This window comes from Cynocephalus volans, chromosome 1 (assembly GCF_027409185.1).
Source record: "Cynocephalus volans isolate mCynVol1 chromosome 1, mCynVol1.pri, whole genome shotgun sequence".
Lineage (NCBI taxonomy): Eukaryota > Metazoa > Chordata > Mammalia > Dermoptera > Cynocephalidae > Cynocephalus > Cynocephalus volans.
In genome coordinates this window covers 21,402,733-21,424,477 of record NC_084460.1, presented here as the reverse complement: position 1 = coordinate 21,424,477, position 21,745 = coordinate 21,402,733, and positions in this window count along the sequence as shown.

The following is a 21,745-nucleotide window of genomic DNA, read 5'->3' as shown; positions in this document are numbered from 1 at the left end:
GGTTCCAGCCAAGTTACTGACAGACACATGATAGCTCAACAGGGAACCAAGAGTCAGGTTTAATATTGTTTCTGCTCCACACTTAATAATTGAGGTCAATGGTTTATCAGGTCCTCACTGAGGGCCACACAGAGGACAGGCTTCTAAGTGCAGAGAGACAGCAGTAAAGGCTGAGACTGCGGGAAACATAATCAGAGTTGATGGCACTAACCCCCACCTGCAGGTATGACTGGAAGGCATTCCAAAGACCCCTGGCCCCTGACTTTCCACTGTGCCAAAATTCCCTCTATTACATTAGATCTTAAAGAAACTTTGAAAAAAGTGTGCTTTCCCACTGAGCTAAGGAAAAGTTGCCTCAAGGACAAATATCACATTAGCACAGATGTTCCTATCTGATCAATTACCCCCTATCTGGAAGCAAGACCTAGAAATGGCACACTGGAAGGTTATACTCTTTTGATAAGGTGTACGTATGATGACAAGTGGAAAAAGGCTTGGTGCAAGGGACATTTTAGTCCAATGGGCATCCACAGTAGGGACCCAGGGAAACCAGAGGCTGATTCTTTTCTTAGGGAATAGGGTGTAAGGTACAGGGAGGGCAGATTGGGAAGGGAGCCCGGTTAACACGAGATGGGTGCTCAAGGGCCGGGGTTGGGCACGCAGGGAGCGCAAGGAACACAGTTTCTCACTGGACATTTTGCCTGTGCTAACTGTGAGTTAGAAGGCTCAACAGGAAAGAAGCTTCTGATAGCAAAAGGGGTCAAATATGGGAAGGGCACTCAGAGGGCAGTTACCAGGATGGCCTCGCGGCCTTGTCGGCAGCAGGGAGAGTATATTTTTGGCTGATGGGTCTTGTGAGCACAGAGAAATCAGGAAAGGGAAGTGGAGCATTTAACCCTACATAGATCACAGGCTAATCGCACCCTCTTTAGGGCTTGTAAGTAAGACGTTGTCGAGGCTTTCCGACAGCCTTGAAACCGCAAGCATGAGCAGATAAAGATCCCGAGCCCAGAGGGAGGCAGGCACACCCATAGACCCAACTCAGTCTTTAGCATGCTCAAAACTCCTTAATATTTCAAAGCAGAGTCAGATTAAGTACATGTGCTCATAATAGCATTCTAGCTTTGCCTGTATCTTTTTTCTTTATCCTTCTCTCTTTGTCCTGTGGGCCATCTGCTATTAGCAGAGGTTTAAAATGTTCCAGAAGTCACTTTAGCATGCAGAAGAGAAGCAATCTTTCCTCCATCCCTCAAATACATACTGAATACACCAAAAGCCTTGCACTGCAGATGCAATGGGGGGGGGGCGGTTGAGGCTCAGAGAGGGTCCCCTACTTCTGTATTCCCTTTTCTCTGGCTTTCAGTAGACTTCAGAGCTGGTCATTGCAACTCCCTCAACTCCCTCCTTCCATCGTTCTCTCTTGAGCTCTGTGAAGTAAAGTCAAATGAAATCCTAAGTGCTAGGCATAGGAGTTTCTTTTCTAGGGACTTCAACTTTATCTTTTGCCTCTATATGTGGCCTGTCACTCACTCCACATGGAAGCAACACCCAGGAAATATTATTTTCTCATCTGTAAAATTATAAAAGCCAGTCGTTCATGCTCAGTGAAATCCTGTGAGGAATCAATGAAACAACACTTGTGAAGTGCTTATTCTTATACAACACCTGACACTCAGTTCTCAGTAACTGTTAGGTATTATTGCTGTGGTGGTGGTGGTCAATATTATTTAAAACTGACCAAAACTACACTAGGCATTGGCTCCTGGACCATATGAACACAGTCAGGGACTAAGTTGATATGCCTGTGGTTGAATGTCTGAGCCAAGGTGAATTCCTTCTAGAAAGATGAGTTTACTTCTGATGGATCTGCCTATTCACACCTCAGACTAGATTTCTAATAAATTAAGAGAACACTCAGTTTTTAGTGTTATCACAAATGTACCACACTCACCTATATGGAAAAGTGAAGACAGCCAGTTGTTTGCAATGAGAGGAACAAGGAAAGAGCGAGAATGCACAAATGAATGAAAACATTTATTTTGGTTGTGTACGTTTTTCTCTTGGTCTTATAATGATAAAGTGTGTGGCAGGATTTTTATTTTGTTTTAAAATTCCTAGTTGTTTTTCCTTTTACAAGTGCTCCTTCAGAGGAAACAAATTTTTCTATTGACATTAAAAATGACTCATAAGGGTTGCTGCCTTCCTTTTGAGGGATTTTTTTTAGTTAGTTTTGTTTCCATTAAGTTTTAGCCACAGGAAAATACGGACTTTCAGCATCCACAGGGATATGATCAAATGGAAACATATGTCCCTTGTTTGTCCATTACTACAAACCATGAGGAAGCTCACAAATCACTCATAGACTTTCTAGAAAGGGTGATTGTCAAATAGCCTCCAGCTCCCTTTATTTTTCTAAAACCAAATGGGTGTTAGAGTTTCAAAAAAACAAGGTTGATAAAAAGCAGCTGATAGAAAGCCCAAATTGAGTACGGGTCAACTATTTTTATTGCAGCTACACTAGAGAGTGGATGAGAGATGAATCAGTGGGTAGGGAAGCCCACCTGCACCTGCACACACTACTTGGCCTGCATTGCCAAAGAGGCCAATATTGCTGGCAATTGATCGGAAATCCCACAGGGATGAATCATAAGTTAGGTGAGCCAACAACAGCCACATTTGTGCACATGCAAATCAATAATTGGGCATAGGCAATAATATATGAGCTGAAGACATTCATCAAAGACATTCATCATTGCTGAGAAAGTTACATATGAACCAATTTAGAATTATTCAGCCTTTTGCTCAGTCCGTTGGCATAAAAAAGGCATAACTAAATTCTTGGATTTATTTTGATCAAATCAAAAATTCCCTCCTGTATTCTCAGGACCTAAAAACATCGCCTGATGTTGAGTAGGGACACAATAAACACTTGTTGGCTGGAAGGCCTCTGTCAACAGCACACATGCTGATTATTTTCTTAACTGACCTGATTAGGGTGTCCAACTGCAATGGCCAAAATGCCTGCCTTCCGTTAAAGAACTTGTTCCTTGAGGAAGTGAAATAATTTAGCCTCCCTGGCCTTCCATTTCCTCCTCTGCAAACAAAGGGATTGGACTTTATCTGGTGGCTTCCAGTTTTGCTAATGAGAGAGGTCAAATCCACTTTATGTTGTCAAAAGACTGCTTTTGCGTTTTGTGAGATACCTGGCTTTTAGATTCCTTTCCCTTCTTTTTGATTTTTCTCCAGTTTTTCCTGCTTTCAGCTTCCTCTTCCTGTTTTCTAATTGTTTTCTCCTTACAATCACCCACTGGAAAATATGCAAAGGCAAGGGAAAAATACATCTCATGCCCTAATTCTATTGTTTAGTGTCTCTTCAAACAGACTTCGCGGTAGAGGGACTCTTAGGATGCTGTGTTCCCTATGTTTCTTTTTTTATTGCTATCTTTGATTTATATTTTCACGTTTATGGCAACTATGGCTGTAATTTATTTTACCATCCCAGATAAGATGAAAAGTAATACTAACACGTACGTGTGTGTGTTTAAGCTGGGTGTTAGCAAGAACCATTCTATTTTCCCTGAGACATCTTGTTTTAACCACCTTGCAGTGTGGCTCTTTTAACTACTTAGTGTGACTATTAATCATGCGCCTAAAGAAAACAGACAAACTAGACAGAATTCAGCTTGGCAAATGTTTGTTCATTATCTCCTGTGTACCTGGCTCTGGTGCTAGGTGTACAGAGGGTACAAAGATGAGTATGTCAGAGCCCACGATGGAGGAGGCAAGAGAATCAGAGAGAATTTACTTCCATGCAAGTTTACTTCTGTATCAGGAGAAAGGCCCTAAGTACTTGGAGGATTGAAGCAAAGGAGAGATGATGTATGTGTGCAGGGGCAATTTGTTTGAAGTCTTCAGGGTCTGTCGGGGTGAAGTCTTTCCATATCCTGGAGTGCTTGGAGGTAGAATTCAAACCTTCCTCACTTGGCAATGGAGTGTCATGACAGGCTTTTATGCTGGGAAACCATGATCCCACTGGTTCTTTGAGAAGATGAATCTGGCAGGAGTGTGCGGAGTTGTCAGTGGGCCAGGGGCTGGAGACCAGGGCTGAGCCTTCTCTGTGTCCTGCTCCTGGTTGTACAGTTTCTTTGCCAATCCCCACTCCATGTGGTTGCAGCAGCTCACAGCTATAAAAATGTGTTGACCCAAGAGGTTTAATATTAACCAAAGTTATAGTCAAAGTCAATTTGGAGAATTCAAGAAAAAATCTGATGCTAATAGAGAAATAGAAGTCAATATTTGTAATGTGAGTCACAGACTCAAAATAGAAAAGTAAAACACATCACTGTTACAGTTCCCAGAGGGCTGTGGGTTATACAGCGCAGCAGATCTGTGAACTAGGCTTGACTACCCTCTAGGTCTATTTTAAAATTTCCTCTGGCCCCTTCCCCTAATTCCTAAATTCCAGAACATGATATTCCAGTGGAATTTACCAGATATCCAGCCCTGATGAAGTCATGGCTTGCTTTGATCAGGTCAATGGAAAAAAGATTTTTCCCCCTACTTGTATCTTTTCTCTCTAGTAACGAGACTGGAATGAACTTATGATTTTATTTTGTAGTACACACTTCATTCCACAGTGGCTATCATTGTTTAAGACCTAATTTCTTATGTGCTGCCTATTTCAGAGAAGGCAAAGGAGAAGGCAGGGAAGCAGATATATCCAGAATGATACATATTTTTTTGTTTTTCAAAGATTTTATTTTTTAATGTCAAAAAGGGGGCATTGTCCAATGAGGGGTTCTGACAGGTTAGGGAGCTTCTAGAATTTTCCTTGATAAGATGGTCTTCATGAGTGTTAATGGCATGGCTTTGTTCTGGCTCTGATGTATGTTAATACTGGACTGAGGCTTGAGTGTTCTACCGCGAGTACTTGGAAAATAAGAGGATTAATGAGGATAAAAGAGAAAAAGGAGCAAACCAGAGTGAGCATACCCTACAAGCAGAAGTTACTTTCTTAACATAGTGCTTCCCCCAGTTTATGTTGTGGAACATGCAACAAGAAGGGCTTTAATTAGCTGCACTTCACCCAATGTATGGGAACGCCCTGGGGCCAGATAGCATCTTATCATTAGTGCCCACAGGAAGAACAACTCATTCAAAACTGAGTCTTCAAGGGCCAACGCAGGTTTGATACAGTTAGATTTACAATCCAGATTGTCCTTCAAATAAATCCTCTGGAAGGCCTGAGAAATGTGTTATACTCCCTTGATTCCTTTTTATTTGGTTTGCAAGAAACCCAGCTTATAAAGTGCAGCTTGGACAATATCTGCTTCAAAGAGGACTTTATGTTACCTGGCGATGAGACTAAAGATGATCAGACCAGGAAAAAGTGGGAAATGGTGAGGCTGGATGGGGTAGAGCAGGGTTGCCTGCAGTTAATGAACCATGCTGGGCAAGCAGCTTGAACGCTCATCTTGGAGTTGGCCATTTTTCTTCCTTTCTAATCCAGACCTGGTCAAGAGCGAGTGGTTTATCACAAGTCACCCATACCTGACCCAGCATCTGCTTCCTCATCAGCACTACGGTCATAACCACATCTCCCTCCCAGCATGTTTGGAGAAGTAATTAATACTTATGAGATGTTTTGAGATCACCGATAAAAGACACTCTACCTGCCTAGGTTGTTATTACATTATTTTCCTCTTCATAGTCAGGATCAAGCCTGTGATAAAAATTTAGAAATGAGACAAATTAGCAAAATGTGTAGTGTGAAGACCACCTGAATGGTTGCTTTTCTATTGAACTGGACATTGCACTTGAATTAGATTCACGAGAAGTGGCTCTGAGCTATTCTTGAGAAACTTTAATTACTTTCAGATTCGACTGTCAAGTTACATTTCGTGACTCTTCTTAGGCCTCCTTATAAATAGTAAATCATTAAGAGCAGGGCATCTGCTCACATTGACCATGAAAATGGACTTAGTACCTCGCCTCAGAAATGCCCAAAGTACACATGACCTTTTGTAGATTTGTTTCTGTTTTCCTAGAAGATTGTATATCTCTTTGGACAACAGACAGGATGTACAACAACTAGTAATTTCAGTTTATTATGCTCATGTGAAAATTGGATTGTCACCAAAACCCTCCAGGATAGGAGCCTCCTCTTACAAAACTCAGAACTATGATGCATGTGAGGTGTAGATTAACAGGACTTTTTTTTTTTTTTCCACCAAGGAAGAGGCACTGGCTTGAAAGCTTGCATAGTTATTACAGGATACTTCCATCAGATCTTTCGAAAGAAAGGCAGAGATGGCTAAAGGGCAGAAGGTCACCTACGTAATAAGATCCACGTGGGACATTAATTAAAATGGAATGCTTAAGGAGGATACGTGTGTCCCAACCACATAATTCCCAATAAAATTGCTCTAAATTGATCTTCATCTTTCTTGAGCTTTTCCAAAAAGCCGTATCCCATTTCTTCTAGAATTTCTTACAAGAAGTTCATGAATGGAACTCAGGAGATAGGCAAAAGTCTTGAAATGGATGCAAAATGTTATCCACCTGTGCATTTTCTGGGAAATAGTTTATCCTTCTTTCCTTATTTTTCTAACATGGCCTGTGACCATTAAGAACCACTGTATCATGCGAAGTAGTGTAAAGGAATCATGTGTATTTGAGTGAAAATGTGAGTGAAATTTATATGCAGTGTAGATTTGTCTCTACATGCAAATTAGGCATGTTATTTTCAGATAATATTTAATTGTGCTTTCCTTGATGCCATCCTAAGTTTTTATGGCCCTGTAATCCTCATCCAATCACAACTGCTCAATCAAAGTCAGAAAGTGCGTACAAAATACGTGACCCTTTATCCATTTACATGTATGAAAAAGCATCTTAAGGGGTGTGTCACTCACAGCCCTTCTCAACAGAGAAAACAGAGAACAAAGATCATCTCTTAGAATTTAGACTAAGGTGGGACGAAGGGTCAGTGTCAAGGTAGGGCTAAAGCCACCTATTTTAATCAGTTCCCATTTTCTGTTCTCCACCCCATGCAACGTGCAACAAAGGCATTTAAACCAAGTCACAGACTTTAGGAAAAGGACAGGTAGTACAGGCTGACACTGTATATCCTAGAACAGGGCAGGGACATACAGAGCAGGTTAAAAGGGCACTTAAACTCTGAGTTGGGCGTGTAAGTTGGGGTAAGACCCAGTGACCCATGTCCATACAAATGTCTGCAGGGTGGCCCAGACTGAAGATCAGTGCTGGAGATACTGAGAAAGGGTGGGGAATTACTCCCTAACACTGTTCTCTTAGGAAGCATTCTGGATGTTTTTGGAAGGCATAAACTTCAAGCTCCTCTTCCATCACATGAACAGTGACTGTGTCTTCAGCATGCATGCCCCAGGCCACATCTTGAGTGAGCAAGAGATAGCTAAGGCATATTAGGTACCAGTCTGGTGAATAGAGAAACTGAGATTGAACAGGGCAAGAATTTGAGGGCCGCCTTGCATATTAGCCTGGCTACAGAGAGCAATTGGATGCCCGTGGTCCAAATCACAGGGTCTGTGGTAGATTGCCCACAGAGATGACAACCCATAACTCCTCCCAAGTCTGCACATGAGTGCTGCTTCTCCCATCAACATGGGGGAGTCTATTTCCCCAGCCCTTGAATCTGGGTTGACCTTGAGCCTTGCTCTGACCAGTTGAATGCTGCAGAAGGGACACTCTGGGATTTCTAAACTCAGAGTTTAAGAAATCTTGTAGCTTCTGCTTTAACTCTTGCTACTCTGAGACACCACATGAAAAAGTCCAGGCTATTGTGCTGGAGAAAAAGGCCAGGTAAAGAGAGAGGCCCTGGAGGCTGAGAGACCACATGAAGAGAGAAGAGAAGAGAGATTGGACAGGAGAGGCCACAAGGAAGAGAACCAAGGTGTTCCAGCAGCCAGACAGTACCAGAGCCATATAGGATTCTCCAGCCCAGCCCAGCTCAGCAAACGGCTAACAGCTGAGTGCAGCCAGCCCCACGTGAAGTACAGACAAGCCGTCCCACTCAGCCCTGCCCGAATTCCTGACCCACAGGATCATGAGCAATGAAATGATTGTTGTGTTAAGATACTAAGTTCTGAGGTGACTTGGAACACATAGCCACAGATAACTGAAACAGTGTCCGAATGGTCCTGGAGAACTTGGGCAGAATTCAAGATTGTAACCTCTTGGAAGTGTTAAGTGAGATTTGGAAGTGGGAGATGTAGGCAGAAAAATGCCAGCATTATGGTCTTTCTGCTTGAGAACCGAACTCCAGAGTTCATAAAGTATAGCTTTTTGGGGAGAAGACTGACAAAATTGAGTGTAAAGGTGGAAGCCTTTGGTAGAGAATGCCTAGGCAGGGCTTAAGGAGCACCGTCCATTCATCCTCCCCATCTGCTGGTGATGAGTGTTATAATAGGATTTCTGTCCTGGTCAGAGCTGGTGTAGGTGGCTCTGCAGACTGGATCCTGGAGTGGCTGGTGGGGTTATCTCAATCAGCTGGTGCTTCTCATACCACCAGCTCGTGTGCACACCACCCCATAAGATACAGAAGTGCAGCCCACCCCCACCAGCCAGACACTAAGGCACGTTTTGTGCCAGACATTTGGCAATCACCTTAGAGGGATAAAAAGATAAATAAGACATAGTTCTTATTTGCAAAAAGTTCACCATCTTGGGTTGTTCTTTTATAATTTGTCTTCCTTTCAAAGTTGTCCTTGGTGTCAATTTTTTTCGGATCTTACCTAGCTAAGCATTGCAGGGAGACAGAAATCTCCTGGGACAGCTGTCCCAGGCCCTGCTGGCCTCTGAGACATGATCTCAAGCCAGGGTACATGCTCTATAGCTCTGCTTCATGGCACAGGAGGGTACAAATCTTCATGGTTTTGTATGTAATTCTGGCATCCACACAGTTTTTAATAACCAAATTTATTCTTGGCAACTCAGTGGATAGGGAAATACTTAAATATTCAGCAAGAAATTTTTGAGTCTCTAGTTTTTGAGCCCCAGGATGAGCCAACTTTGGAAGGAGAGAAAAGTCTTCTGGACATGTTTGCCTGGGTACACCGTGGTGATTCTCAGTTTGCTTTTGTTGTCGATTATACTATTTCTAGTAGGTTTTGGTATATCCATGCTTCGAGCTGAATTTCTCAGAGGTGTGGAGAAGTGGGGGTAAGAGTTAACATGAATATCATCAATTCGATTCCTAAAAAGCAGGATCTTGCTAAGAGATAAGAGAAAAGGGTGTAAAAGAGATTATCTGCAATCCAGTCCCTCCTGCTACTCTTTAACTGAAACCATGAAGAATGAACCCAAGCTTATTATGAGCTTTTGTTCTGTATTGGGTGTTTGTGTGTGTGACATTTGGGGGTTGTAAAGGTGTTGGCATTGTGTACACCATTGTTTCTTTTAGAACTTAGTGCAATTCCATTAGGTCCCAATTTAACCCATCAAACAGTGACATAGATTAGGAACAATTTACCTTCCTGATCTAAGTGGGAAGGACTTTACTGAGATTAAAAAGGGTTAAAGTCCCAAGGGAATCACTAACTCTCTTTTGTTGGGAAAAGTCCTCCTAATCTGACATTTCCTCACATTCCAGCCATACCTTACCTTAGAAGAACTAGTGGATTTCCGGGTCCACGGTATAGGATTTAATGATTTGTGGAAGGCAAGAATGTTAACTTAGTTGATTACTCAAAACTGCCTGATAAGGTATCAGACAAGTTAATGTGCTACTTTTCCAACCTCTCCCAGAGAACTTGAACTGAAGCTTCCTTCTCCACAAGTCGTCTTTATCGTGCACAAAATGTAAGGCTAAACATTTATGAAAGAAATAAACGTTTTGTTCCTGTGCTTTCATGTCCTCCATCGTTTCATTCCAGGGTGAGCACTTCTAATTGTTATAACCTAATTCGTTCCTCATCAACCAATGGTGACATCACAGTTGCAATATTGTAACTCAGATGGAAAAAGAACACTGGAAGACAGGCTCTGTTGACACCAAGAAATAGGGCTTAGCACCAGGGATAAACTGTAAGGCATTCTAGTTTTAATTCAAATACCAACTATTATCAAGGTTATCAGACAGATGAACTTCCAGATGTACTGTGATCTAAAGAATTGCTTTTTCCTTATGACCTCATTCCTTACATAAATCTTACAACCCCAGATTTAGAAGTGACTGCAAATTGCAAATGTATTTCCCTTTGCCTTTGCAGGGGTTTAGGAGAGCTCTGCTTACCTTGATCTAAGAAGTTTATTTTATATGTATTCTTGAGAGAGTGTTAAATGTTTGAGATGAGCCAATAAAGAAATTATTGCTTTATAGGCATTTGTTTCAGGAAATAAGAAGGTTAAAGTCAAAAGGTTTAAAAGTGAATTATAAATTAAAAGTCTCAATTGCATCCTAGAAGTACTTGGCATTTAACAAACCAAAGGATGTTTCTTAATGATAAAATAGCCCTTTGGGAAGACATACAAAATTCCACAGTATGATTCTATCTCATATTAAAGGTTAAAAAAAAAAAACCACACTAACAACAATAAGATAAAAATATAACATTTATGGAAATATACATAGAAGATATACATTCAATAATAATTTAGACCCTCAGTAAATGTTCAGACAATTCAAAATAATCTAAATTTCTCCGCTCAGGTTTTATTATTTTTAAGACACATAGGTACCTGCATGCTTTGACTATTAGGTATACAGATTTCTTTTTAAGTTTAATTGGTTAAGATACTTATGGCAAGTGAATGCAGGCTTCCAATGAGGGTTAAGCAGGAAGTAAAATTCAGATTGAAGGATTATCACCTAAAGCATTAGTTCATTCACATTACAATATGCACAACACCTTAACGTTATAGACTAGGGAAAGCTGGATGAAGTTTGGAAATAGTGATGGTCCTAAAAATGGCCCTGATAATTATTTGACATCAACTCATGTAGACTTCAGTAAAAATTGTATTGTGATTCTGTGCATTAAGCAAATATTATCCAATTTAACTGACAGTGATAAAAATAAGAATCATCAACTAATACCTTGATTAAGTCTTTTAACTCAACTTTCTCCTAAATCCAATCTATACACATATAAGGCACCATCTGAAGATGTAAGATGTATGGATAAAGTAAGCCATCTTCCTGTCACCTGGTAAAGGAGACTTTCATTCCCCTTGCTTCATAAATTCACAGAGGACTTTCCATCAGGGTCACAAAAGCCAGCCTTGAATCCTCTTGGCTTTCTCATCAGCCTTGGTCCTTGCTTGTTAAAGGTGAATACACAGAATTCATGCTTCACTAAGGTGTAGTGAGTGACAAAAGAAGAGAGGAAATGGCCACCTGGAGTCCAACATTTTCAACTGTCTCAAACTGCATTGTATTGAGAACAAGCCCAGAATAGTTCACTTCTGTAAGAGTCTTAACTATCTAAGGCAATTAGTGCTGAGTAGCACTTCCTCACTTAATGATTTTAAGGAACAAATTCTCTCAACCTTTGGGCTTCTTTGAAATAATCATTATGTGCCGTAGATTGAATGGACAGACATAGTACAGAATGTCACAGTTTTAACTGTGCTGAGATGGGTGGAGGTGCTCAGGTTGCAGAGGCCAAGGAGAAGCACTGCATGTGACAAGGGAAGAGAGGTCAGGGACAAGGAAAGAGCTGCCAGGTGCGAGAAGAGAAGTCGAATGTGATTCTCAGGGCATGCATCTTTCAGCCGGCCTGGTTAAGCTTCAAAAACTAGCTCTGCAACCTCCTGCAAAGTGACATTAGGTGTGGACTTAACCTCTCTGATCCTCAGCTCCTCACCTCTAAAATTATGATAATAATATTCCCTTCAGAGTGCTGTCATAAGAATTCAATGGCATAATGTGTGTGAATCATTTAGCACAGTACCTGCTACAAACTCAACAAACAGTTGGTGCTATGTCAAAAACTGCATTATTATTATTATTATCAAAGTGAGCTTTAAAAGCTGGCCCTGTGATAAAATGCATATATGCCCCCCAAAAGGTCCACTAATTAAAGCCATTTGGAACCAAAGTGCCATGTATGATAATATGTTTATTTTATGAGCAATTTCCATTCATCAATTCACTCGTTCAACCAATATTTATTTCTCAGCCACATTATTCCAGGCACTTTTTCAGTCATTCTGGATACAAAATAAGCAAGGTAAGCGTCCCCACTCTCAAGGAGCAACTGGTCTACAAGGGTGACAGCCACATAAATAGATAATACGATAAAATACAGGGAAAAAAAGTAAGATTTCTGTGGCAACCTCGAGGCGTGGATGGCAATCAGAAAGCAAGGTGACTAACGGGGGCTGGGGAAAGTCTGCTTGCAGCTAACACCCGATTTTAGTCTTGTAAGAGAAGTTTTCCAGATTGTAAAGCAGAGAAAGAGTACTTCAGTTAGAGACAGCTTCAGCAAAAGCACAGTGTGAGGGGAGAAAGAAAACTACCAGCATGTGTGAGGCAGGGAGATTGTAGGAGATGAGGCTGGAGAATAATGCAGGAGGATTACTATACCAAACGGCAGGTGTGGGAAGAGATCAGAGAAAGGTGAACACCGGAGATGAAGAAACCAGTGGGAGTAACTCATGTGAGCCTGGAAGAGCTGGGATGAGATGAGACGTGATCAGGGCTCAGGTGATTTCGTCTGGCCTTAACAGAAGGGAGGACACCTTCTCATCTGAGAATGCAGAGAAAGAAGTTTGTGAAGATGGGTGTGGATGAAGATAAGCTTATAGATAGTGGATGATAGAAGGAATGTCCCTAGGAGGGCTTCTCTAATTTTAATGTACTAGAAGCAAGGTTATCTACTGAGGTGAGGGAGGTGTGGACATAAACTGAATTGGAGATTTGAGGAGGGGGTGAAAGTCCAACAGAGTGGCTCGAGAACTGAGCCACTGTGAATGAATGAATTGTTGGGTTATGCAAGCGCCCAGTGGAGGTTAAGACAATGCCTTTGTGGTAGCATCAGTCGGTGCAGCTGGGTGATTTTTCTCTAGCATGTTCTGTTTCCCAAGTGTAGGAATAATAAGGGCAGGTGATGGTATTGCTCCAGATTCAGTGACAAAAAAATAGAAACACAAGGAACTTGAGTGTGCTTGTGTGGAAAGGAGTTGGGATAATGATATAGAAGACTCAGGCAACATACACCAAGGCAAGAGGTGAAGAGACAGTGGGGACATCAAGGATGGAGACATTGAAAGAACAAGGATCACTATAGGGAGGGCAAAGAGACTTGGCAGGACTGGAGGTCATGGAGTAGAACACCAGAGTTTATGTTCTCTGATACATAGCAGTTATGGGTAGTGGCCAAGTCTAGGGTGTGGTTCTTGGAGTGGCAGCTGCAGTAAAATGCAGGTAGAGTTTATTTTTATTTTTAAAAAAATATGTAAAGAACTTGTGGGGGCAGGTCTCAGAAGGGCTGACTGTACGGATATTGTACACTGATTGCTAGAGGTGGATTGGTAATGATAATTCTGACTCTAGTGCCAATCTCTACCAAATGACTGGGATGGACCAGATCACCAATGACAGTGACAAGGGCAGGGAGGTGGTGATGTAGGCTTGACCATCAAAGAGAGCTTACACAAGGGTGGAAAAGTAATTTTGGAACCATGAAACTTCTACCCATCATAATGACATAGCACAGAGGATCTGAGACCCTGGGACGTAGGATCTGTAAGTTTAGATGGAAAGTAGACAGAAGAGGAGCACTGGCCAAAGAGGACAGTCTAGACAGTGTGGAGAAGGAAGCAGCTGGGGGGCTGGAGAGATCTCTATCAACTGGCCACAGTAAGTGTGGTCTGAAGACCAGAAGCTTCAACATTGCCCGGGAGCTTATTAGAAATACAGGATCTCAGGCCCCAGGCCAGACATACTGAATCAAAATCAGCATTTGAACAAGATTCCCAGGTAATGTGTGTGCCAATTAAAATTCTAGAAGCACTACTCTAAAAGTAGGCAGGATGACTGTAGATGGGAAAGGGAGGAGTGAATAGAAATGGTTTTCAATGATCCCAGTTCTCTCTGTCCATGCTCACATGAGAAATTAAACTTCTCTAAAGGATGATGAAATGGTACTCTCTTGACTCAGGATGTCAAAGCATCTGAAAATACCAATTTTAATTCCTTCCAGGCTCCAGAGACCATTTTCTGTCTTACATTCATTGATTCCAGGTGAGAGGGTCTCTTTGACCAAAGGGTTTCTTTGACTTCAGAGAGGAGAGAATGAGCGAGAACAAAAGGAAATCACTTCAGGGGCATATTGCTTTCAGACGTGAAGCTGGTGGAGGAGCCAGGAGACAGAGCCAGGGCCTGACTTCTCCACCGCTGTGTCTTCCCAGCATCGAACCACACTTCCTCTTCAGGCAGTCCCTCCTGGCCAAAAAGCGGAGAGGAAATGATGCCAGGGAACTGGTAACTGTATAGCTTTTCCAGTGTACAGCTCCAGATCCACATAATGGGGCATGTCAAAGCCTACTCTCCCCTCTGAACATTCACCAGTGACCAAATGGGCTGAAGGAAGTGGGAGAAATACCATGAAAAATCCTGGGCTGCTCCTCAGAGACTAATAAATAATTACTAATGGGAAAGAAAACAGAGGAAAAAGAAAGAGCGAAGTAGCAGGCTAGGCAGGCAGCATGGATTTTGATCCACGACGGGGGAACAGACCAGGGGTTAAGTGCAAACGAAAAAATGTAACACACCAAGAGCCGTGACCCAAAGACAGCAAAAGAAAGGGAGTAAAGCTGGTCAGGGAGACTTTCTGTTCTCACATTTGATCCTGCTGCTCACAACATGTTTCAGTGACTTATGGGAGCTTAGAATTGGGCTGTTAAATCATTCAGCATATGAGATTTGTCCTAAGTTAAATGGATCACTTCCCCTTGTAGGTTTTTGGATACTGGCTTATTTTAAAGGAGAGAACTGGAGGGTCTCTGCTAAAATATTGATGTGAGGGAGATTTTAGCCCAGGCAGTAGAAATGACCGAATGGAGAGGCATGGGCAGGTGCCATATTGTAATCTGTCTGCCTCTTAAATTATGTAGTGTATGGATCACAATATATTGAATTTAAAACCTGAAGTATGACATTCAATAAATAATTCATACTAGCTCTTTCATTAAGTGTGAGCTGAGGCTTAGGAGAACGATACTCGATTTTAGCTAGTGCCTCATTTAAATACAGATGTGGAAAAGGAAATTTCTTCAGCACTGCTATAGGTAGGGTATGCATGGCTGTGTAGAAAACCTGAATTGAATCACACACACACACACACACACACGCACACGCACACACACACACGCACGCACGCACGTGCCCCTGCCCCAAGAATAGTTCAGGATAAAAATAAATGATACATTAATTTTGTTTTTAAACATGGTGTTTATTCATGCTTCTCCTGCCTAACAACTTCTTTAAAATGCATTACTAAAAGGATGATTATTTCACTTGGAATACCATTTTCATCTCACAGAAGATTCTGTTCCCAAGAAACATGGGTGGGATTTTAGGAACGATTGTTATTTATACAGTAAACATCCATAAAAAAGCTCCTCTAAGTCCTACTCATCTAAATCCTACAGGAAACCCACAGCCCAGAGACAAACTCTGTTCCCATGTCATTTGTGACCTAGTTCTGGGAGATGGGAGACTATTCATGCACATTTAAGTATTAAAGTAATATGCAAAACAGTCATGCCTGCAACATTTCAATCAATGTGCATCTTGGCTTGCAGTGACTAGTACTGCCATGGGGTGTTCTATGTTTTGTAGAAAGAAAGGAACTTGGGGACAATATGGTCACAAATATCTGTGCTTAACAACTTGGGTGGAAGTTAATGTACCTCTTACTTCTCCTAGCATCTGCTATCATATCACTTCTTCTAACATCTTTTCTTAATAGGCTGAACAGCCATCATGTCAACACACTACTTTTGAAATTTTGTGGAACTTTGGAGAATATGCTGAAGAGGCATGATTCCTTCCTCTTCCCCATACCTCCCATATCATGTTTGAGATAATAAAGATATAAGGAGGGTCAATGGACATGGCTTCCAATAGGATTGAGGAGAAAAAAGATGGCCACCTGTCTATAAAACCACAAGGTAAGATATTTTTAAGTTTAGTGTACCCAAAGACATGATAATTTTACCTTGATCCTGATGAATGTATTCATTTAATACACATGGATAAGTAGAGAGAATATAAAATTTGCACAAAACCTTCAATCTTGAAATGGGAAATGAATCCCCCAGGACTGTGCATGAGCCTGTGCAAGGTGAGGTGTCAACTGTATACAATAGTGAGGTTGAGAGATAGGAAAAATCACTTCTGATTAGAGTTCTAAGAAAACATTTCTGGAAGAAAGAGTGTTTCATATGAGTCTTGAAATAAGAGCGAGGTTCCATTAATTAGGCATTGGGAAAGGGAGGTGACATGCGCAAAGACATAAAACCAAGGAAAGGCAAGGAACAACTGGACACATGAAGCAGAAGATGGGCTTTGCATAGAGCAATGGAGGAGAAACAAGACTAGAAATGTAGGTGGAGCTTGATTTTCTGAAACGGTGAACCCAGATGAGGAAGTGAAGGGTAAGTAGTGGGGAGCCCTGGAAGAGGGTGAAGTGAAGAATGACATAATTAAAGTGGCACATGCAGAAGATCCTTCTAATGGGCAGTGTAGAATCTGTTGGAGTCAGGAGGGACAGTGCTTAGGGGTGTCTCTTAGGAGCTACTGCACTTCAGGTGTGAGATAAAAGTACTTGAACTAACACGGTATGATGGGGGCTCACCATCTCCACCTTCTTGCCTCTAGGGCAATTCTTAACCTGCTGTCATCAGGCTTCCTCTGCTCAGCATATCCCAAACAGAATATATTATCTTCCTCGAAAACCTGCTTCTCCCCTTCTGTTTCACTTCTCACTTATGATACCACCTACAATGCCAACCAAACCAAAAAATTCTAAGTCAAGTCTGATTCCTTTCTCCACGGAGCTTTCCTTTTCCAAACAACCTCAAGTCCTTCTTATCTAACCATGCAACATTTTCCTAAATCTCACCCCCTGTGACAACCACATTATCCCTATCTAGATCATCTAACATTTTGCAATCACATTCTAACATATCTCTCAGCATCCAGCCATAACAGAATAAGATAGTGTTTCAACATGTGAATATGAACCAAGTTTGAATTCCTGCTCTTGCATTTCTTAGGTACATGGCCACGGGCAAATTTCTTCATCTTTTTCTGCCTTCATTTCTTTACGTGTAAAATGATAAATTACAATAATGCATATATCCTAAGGCTATTAGGAGTTAAATGAGCTAATATTTGTGTAGCACTTAGAATGACACCTAGAATTTGATAGGAGTTATATAATATTTTGTTTTAATTAATATAAAAATAATTCACTCTCCTTACTACTGCAAAATGTGACCATGCCTTTCTTCCCAAACTCTGTAGGCTGCACTCTAAGTTGTAGGACAGAATGTACAAATTTTTCCTGGCCTAGACGCTGCTCAGTTTTCCCATCTCATCTCCTATCTACCCTGGCCCCACAGTTTATGCAAAGACAATACTGAACTGTACATAACTCCCCCAATCCTCCACCTTGAGTTGTGTCTTCCTGGTTCTCCTTAGAATAGTGCCTGCTCACCATGCCCCCAACCCCCTTTCCTTAGTACTGCTAGTCATTCCTGAAATGCCAGCTCAGTCATCACTTCCCCCAGGCAGCCTTCCGTGAATGCCAAAGCTGGGCTAAGTGCCTCACCTTTCTACCTACAAGATAATTTTATCACAGCATGAATTACATAGTGCTGAAATCATCTTTATGGTCTTACTCCCAGCCCTGTCTGAAAACTTCTTGAGGGCAGAGGCTGTGTCATTTTTTAACCCCACAGAGACGAGGACCATACTAGATATACAAGTATAGTACGCTTTTATAAATATTTTTTGAAATAAATTCTGCAGGCAGTCAACTAAATCTGGAAAGTAGGAAAAAATAGGAAGATTGAAAACGGATTCCAAGGTTTGAAGTCCAAGTCACCTTAGGGATCAAGGTCATATTTATAGAAATAGGGAAGTCAGAAGAAGGAACTTCTTTGAGAGAAAGAAAAGCAAAACCCTAATGAGTTAATTTTTAAACAAACTGAGTTGGAGATGCCAACAATCATACAGTTAGAAATATGTGCTATGTGGTACTAGAAAAAGGCCAGGATAAATTTAAGAATGTGTTTGTCATATTTCACTAGATTATGCTGTATAACAAACAGCTCCCAAATCTCAGTGGCTTATAACAACCAAATCCTGTTGCTGCTCACATAGCGTGTTTCCTAGGAGTCAGGTGCGGCTCTGTCTGTTACTGCTGCTCTGTTCCAGGCTGCATGTGCATCCGGTACGTACTGTTCTCATGATGAAAGGTCAGAACATGCAAGGAAAACAGAGACAATCACTCAAGCACATTTAAAGTCTATGCTCAGAAGTGACATATGTAACATCCACTCATTCTATGCACCAAAGCAAGTCACATGGCCAAGCCTGAAGTCAATGGAGTGAGGAAACATGGCAAGGGCACAGGAGGGAATAAAATAGTATAAACAAACCATGCACTCTAGCACAAGGAATAGTTGGAATTATGTATGTAGATCAGATCATACACTCAATTTCTAATTGGAAGGACAAAAGAAACCAAAGGAGGAAGAAAGGAACTAGCTTAAAAGCAGTCAGAGAGGTAAAGAGGAGAATTAGAATAATAAGTTATAATGCAGGTTAAAGGAGATAAGAATCCAAGCGGAGGTGGTTACATTTGCGAATACTGCAGATATCAATGAAAATGAGAACTGTGTGTGATTGGGAGGAGGAAAATGGAGCTATTTGTTAGCTATGCTGAGCCCATTTCTGCACAGATTTCTGGTCACGTTATGCTAGGCTAATCAAAGTTTGGGATGACTTTCATAGAAGGTTGTCTAGAATTGGTTTTAACACCAAGTCCTACAGCGACAGAGTTGTAGATCAAAAGATGAGAGACTAAGAGCATACAATACAGTACTCCCAGCTCTCAGCAAACAGGGGCATTGTCATGAGGGGTGGGGAGACCCTCCAGGCCCTAGGCTGGTTTAGAGAGCAAGGTTACTGACAGTGGCTGGATGATCCTAGACAGCAGATTTTCTTCAAGAGTATTTTACAACCTAGAAAGTTCAACAGTGGAATGACAGCCTCCATGAAACAGCCATCTCTCAATGCCCTTGAAATTTTCAGGAAGAGACTAAACAACCACATGACAAATATATGTGGGAAAGTGCCGACAGTGGAGAAAAAGTTAGGCTAACAGATCTTTATTATCTCTTCAAAGTATAAATCGCATAGTTTTGTGGTCGTGATATATGTGATATTTTGAAATATAGTGCATGCTTGATCTTCATCCAGTTCCTGTCCCTTCCTGGCATATAACTCCTAAAGTCCTTGGCATTTCCAGGTAACAAGTGCTGTCCTTTTGTATGATAATGAGCTGACCAATGACTGGCAGCTCCTAGGTAGCTTGAGGATGGGGCTGGTCATCAGAAATACAAAGGCAGGATTATCAGAGGGTTGGGACTTTCAGCCCCATTCCCCAACCTCCAGGGAGGGGAAAAGGGCTGAAGGTTAAGATGATCACCAATGGCCAATGATTTAGTCAATCATACCTATGTAATGAAGCCTTCAAAAAACCCCCAAATCTCTGGGTTCAAAGAGTTTCCAGATAGTGAACACATGGAGGTTTTTGCCTCTACTTGCTGGGAGGGAGGGTGGCACACTCCGACTCCTCGGATATAGAAGTTTCTGTGCTTGGGACCCTTCAAGACCTTATCCTATGTATGCCACTATTTAGCTATTCATTTGTATCCTTTAAAATATTCTTTTTTAAAAAACTGGTAACATAAGTAAGTGTTACCCTGAGTTCTGTGAGCAGGTCTAGCAAATTAATGAAACCCAAAAGTGGGAGGGGGTTGTGGGAAGTCGCAGGGGCCTGGACTTATGACTGGCATCTGAATTGGGGACAGTCTTATGGACTGAGCTCTTAACATGTGGGACTTGATGCTATCTCCAGGTAGATAGTGTCAGAAAAGATTTGAATTAGAAGAAATCCAGTTGGTGCCCACTGCAGAACTGGTTGCTTGATTGCTTAGTGTGTGGGGAGAAAGTCCATACCTCTGGTGTCAAAAATGTATTGTGAGACTATAGTGGAACAAACTGCAGTTTTTTCCTCTCTGTATAGAATATGTTGGCTGACATGTATCCATCATTTACTGCTTTTGCTTTACCAACTCCTTGCAAATGGACTTAGCTTTATTTATTCCTAATGAACAAGTGTTTCCAGGTATCTGAATGTTATGGTCTCCTAAAAAGGTATGTTGGAAGTCCTAACCCCCAGTACCTAATAATGTGACTTTATTTAGAAATAGGGTAGTTGCAGATTTAATTAGTTAAGATGAGGTCATATTGGAGTAGTGATGGCCCTTAAACTGATATGACTGGTGTCTTTATAAGAAAAGGAGAAGAGATACACGAGGAACAAGGCCATGTGATATCAAAGGCAGGGATTGAAGTGCTGCAGCTGCAAGCCAAGAAACGCCAAGAATTGCCAGCAAACCCCCCAAAGCTAGGAAGAGGCAAGGAAGGACTCTCCCCTGGAGGTTTCAGAGGGAGCATGGCCCTGCTGACACCTTGATTTTGAACATCTAGCTCTAGAACTCAGAGGAAATGAATTTCTCATGTTTTAAGTCACACAGTTTTTGGTACCTTGTTACCTCAGTCCTACGAAACAAATATGCCGAAATACATTTTGAAAAGCAGCAAAATAGCTTTTGAAATGTTTGCTTATGACTATTGCAAGCAATTTTAATTAGAGCAGCGTTCTTTTTCTTGAAGCTGAAAATCTCTATCAGTGTGAGAGACTGATAGAATTCTTCTCTCCATGAAGATGCAGAAAAATGTGTGCTCAGTATAGAAACATTCACCTGCCAGTGCCTTGACGCGAATTAAGAAACATTCTTTTAAAAATGCTCTTTGTAAAGCCTACTGTTAAGGATTGTCCTTGGTGGTCTTGTTTACATTGCAAGTCTTATTTGTATTAAAGGTTTGAGCTTTAGTTTGAGATGAATATTTTTGGAAACTCGAAGGAAACTGCCTTGAGATGTTTAGGAGTTGTAACAGCTTTAATGAAAGAGAGACAATAAAGATTCTTGACAGATTAAATAAAATACTTTTGTTCATTGTTGTTTGAAAGGCAGCGGCAATGGAAACTTTATTTGCCATTATTTGCATTTTCCTGGGAAGCTCTTGGCACATGGTGAACTGGAAATTACAAAGCAAAGGACATTAGGCTTTCAATCTGGGTGTGTTCTTGAGACAGGTGATCAGTGATTCAGTGTGTATACTCGACAGCTGTGGTGGAATGCTCAGACAGGTATATAAAAAGGGCACAGACACACATACCAAGATGCAGAGATCTCTGGATGTGAAGAAACCCTGGGAGCCATTAATGCCCAACAACTCTTACAGGGAAGGCCCAGAGAAGTGCCCAAAACCACTCATGCTAAGCATGGTCTAGGCTGGCATCTATTAAACTCATCAAGTGCATATAAAACACCCACTATGTGCATCCATTAGCCACAGTAACCTGGAGGTTACACATGATATATCCAGAGCATTTGG